Here is a 3,994-nt window from a genome sequence, read left to right on the forward strand (position 1 = left end):
GTCGTCGGGCTCCGGCGGCGGCGGCGACGAAAGGCGGCGGAAAGCGGCGGCGGCGGCGGGCGCGGGGCTCGAGGCGGCGGCGGCTAGGGTTTGGCCCCAGGGCGGGCCGGTGGCTTATAAAGGCCCGGCCAGGCGGAGTCCTGGCCGGTTACGGCCCGTAGGTCGGTTCGGACTTTTTTTTAAAATAAATTTCGCGCGGAAAAACAACCGAAAGAAATACTAAACGGACTCCAAAAATCCCGAAATAAATTTTCCCCGGCTTCTAAAATCAAGCCGGCTCGCGTCTCTAGTATAGTCTAGCCTAGGACCAGCACTCGACCACTTTGAACGAATTTTTAGCTTGCCTTAATTAACGTGGTTGTAGCATTTTTTGCACACATATAAATACAACCCGGCCCTACATATTTCTACATCGTGCATACATACGTTCACCTGGCAATTGTTTTACCCAACTTTTGGAGTTACTTGACACCGCTGGTTGCCGGTCACCACCTGCTGCATGGTAAGAACTTGTAAGACTTTGATATTTGCTATACTGTGAGCATTCTACCACCACATCCCAGTAATTCATATGAACATTATTTTTGGATTTGTTTCTTGTTTCTACTAATCATGACAGGATCCAGAGTCAATTCATGGGTTTTGTCGATCGCGGGAGACGTGCCACCACCTATGCAAATATCACAACCATCACGAGAGGTGCACAAACATCCAGATGCACATGATCAGGTTACCACCATTTAATGGCCGTTTTAGACCTGCTTTATATATTGAATGGGAGTTCGACATAAATAATATATTTGCTTCCCATAATTTTGATGAACATAAAAAAGTTAAGGTTGCCGTTGATTCTTTCACCGGTTATGCTTTAGTTTGGTGGAGTGAATATTGTCGGTTACACCCTGATTATATACCTACTACTTGGGATGATTTGAAACTTGCCATGCGACATACATTTGTCCCCGCCTATTATACTCGTGACATGATTAAAAAGCTGCAACATTTAAACCAGGTAGTGACACCGTAACGAAATATTATGATGATTTACAAACTACCTTGTTGCATTCCTCTTTAGAAGAAAGTGAAGAAGATTTTATGGATAGATTTTGGGGCGGATTAAACCGTGACATTCAGGATATACCAATTCATGAAACATGTTATTCTATGGACTGTTTGTTTCGTCTTGCTTGCAAAGCTGAACAGGAGATAACAAGATGTGTTGCCCACAAGACAAACAAGCGGAAGGTGCAAATCCCAAGAGTTGCGACAATTGTTCCTTCCACCACTACGTCTCCTATGAAAACAACATCCATTGTTGAGAGCACTACATCAGCTCCACCATGTGCCGTGTCGCCACCTAGAGTGCCTACATCGTCTTTGTTGATCATAAGAGGTAATGACAAAGGTACCGGTCTTCCACCTCCACATGAGTATGACGAATGCCTTGTTAATTTAAATGAACCATGCGATGAGCTACCCACTACTTTGATCACACAAGCTATTTTAAAGGACTATGTTCATGATTTGACTTTGCCATGTGATCAAACAATTTTGAGTGAACCCATTGAATTAACTATTAACGCAAAAGAATCATGTGAATCAGGGAATAAATCATATTTGGATCAAATACGTTTGAAAATAATTGTGCCAATGTCTAATCATTTTGATATGACCTCTAATCTTGATGATGATTCATCAATGTTAGGATGGTTTAATGATAAGCATTGTCAATCTTTTGATATGAATAAGAGCTTCACTTATATGTGCAAACTAAGTTGCAACATTTTCATGCCTTTGACTTCTTGTGATAATATATTGGCTTTATATTTCACGACTTTTGATGGGTGCTCTTGTATAACTATGTCACATGTGCCCCGACTGAGATCAGTAAAAATGGATGACATATACATATACAACGTGTACACCTTGTCTCTTTTGTTAGCCAGATTTCAGATTAAGCAATGCCGAGGACGGCTTTGTTTTCAAGAAGGGGAGGATGATGAGGACATGGCCACCACAGTTACACCCATATCCCTTGCTGTTTTACCTCTTAGAACAGTTGCTAGAGCTCAGATATGCCAATTAAATTATCAGGTATTTTCGTTTCTTGGTAATGTTTGTAGTGTTCATGAGAATATGATGCTGCCTAACTTAGATACATTTGTGTTGCTTGCAATTGAAGGGCCTAGCACGGACAAGAAGGTTGAACATTGGAGCATGGTCAAGTACGGAGATGAAGGTGCGTGCGAAGAGAACAAGAACAGAGGTTCAAGTGGAGATTTCCGGACTTTGAAGCCACCATGATGACATACAAGAACATGGACGAAATGTACAAGATGTGATGAGGACATGACTACCTTGGATATGACCAAAAATATTGCATATATGCATATTTTTCAGGTGATTTCTAGTGCAAACTATTTAATAATCTATTTATGTTATCCAGAACAAAAATACTTCACACACTTTTGTGTTTTGTCTAATTGCAGGTGTATGGGACATTTGTACAATCCACATATGAAGATAAGGAAGAAAGAAATGTTTATTTGCTGTCCAAAAAGTTCTCTCACGTCACTTTTGGCCCAAGAGAAGATAGAGTCCAAGTCTCTCACGTTCTGGATTCAGATTCGGACTGCACAGACATACCTGACTCAAAACGCACACAAGTTTTTCATACGGACTCCGAATTGGGTGATTCTTTTTCTGTTGGAAACTAGATTTCGTGCACTTTCCAACCCAATTGGAATCACCTCCATATTCGTCCGGGGCGTTGAGTTGTGGACGAAACAATCTGATGCTGCAACAGAATCCGAGTCAAACTACAAGTCCAAAGGTGTTACATCACCTCCACTTGGGCCCATTGGCCTTGTACGACCTAGATTTAGTTTTAGGCTGCCTTGGGACGTCCTCCCACCTCCTTGGCCTCCACCCCTTGCTCCTATATAAGTAGATCCATCTAGTAGCTTTTCCTTGGGATTTGTTTAGTTAAAAGTTAGCCATTGCAACTTCGTGTGCTTCATTTGTGTCCAACGACCAGACCAAGACCACTTTTCGGATCCCCACCATTATCAATACTTCATACATATTCATGATATTCAGATTGCTTTTATCATATTCTTGCTTGTTCTTCGATTGCTTGCAGGAATAGACCTTCGTGGTCAGGTTGATCGTGCTCCAGCGTGGTCAATAACCTCTCGGAGTTGGTTTAGCGATTGCTAAGGCGCAACATCGTGCACGTTTGTAGTCGGATCGTCAAAGTCGTCTCCACCAAATCGATAGTTATCATCTCATCGAAAGATCGGGACCCTCGCCTCTATCAAGTGGTATCAGTTTTCAGGTTGCTCGGTGAGAATTTCCAGTTTTCCTAGATTAGATTTATTTTCTTACCTATTGTCCAAGAAAAAGCCACAAAAAAGAGTTAGATCTATTCATCCTTGGTCCAAGCCAGTCGGAGCCTTTGCAATTTTCTTTTCATTGCTTGCATAGTTGAATTATCGGTTGCATCGTCGTGTCGAGTTGGTGGTCTTAGTGTCTAGGTCGTTTAGAGTTTCGAGTTCTGTTCACATTAGTCACGTCGCCGCTGCATCATTATCCCTTCCGCTGTCCACCACCCATCCATCAATTTCCTCCACGTGCTACCCACCGTTCATTGTCATAATCATAGTTGAGATCGTTCCCATCTTCGCTTGATCCAATCTACATCTTATCTAGTTTGTTTTGGAAAGAGGGAGAGAGAAAAAAAAGATAGAGAAAAAAAAACGAGAGAAAAAAAAGTAAAAAAAAGTCAGAGAAAAAAAAGAAAGGAAAAGAAAAAAAGTATGAGAAAAAAAAGAGAGGAGAAAAAAAACAAAATTCGGATCTATCTAGACTCAATCTCGTAGTTGAATTCGGATTGGAATCTGTTTTGTGCACTGTTCAGTAAAACAGGCATAACTTCCTTATATGAAGTCTGTTTTGGCTCCGCGAGTACTCAAATGAAAGCTAGCGACGAGCC

The sequence above is a fragment of the Triticum dicoccoides genome, chromosome 6B, assembly GCF_002162155.2.
Source record: "Triticum dicoccoides isolate Atlit2015 ecotype Zavitan chromosome 6B, WEW_v2.0, whole genome shotgun sequence".
Lineage (NCBI taxonomy): Eukaryota > Viridiplantae > Streptophyta > Magnoliopsida > Poales > Poaceae > Triticum > Triticum dicoccoides.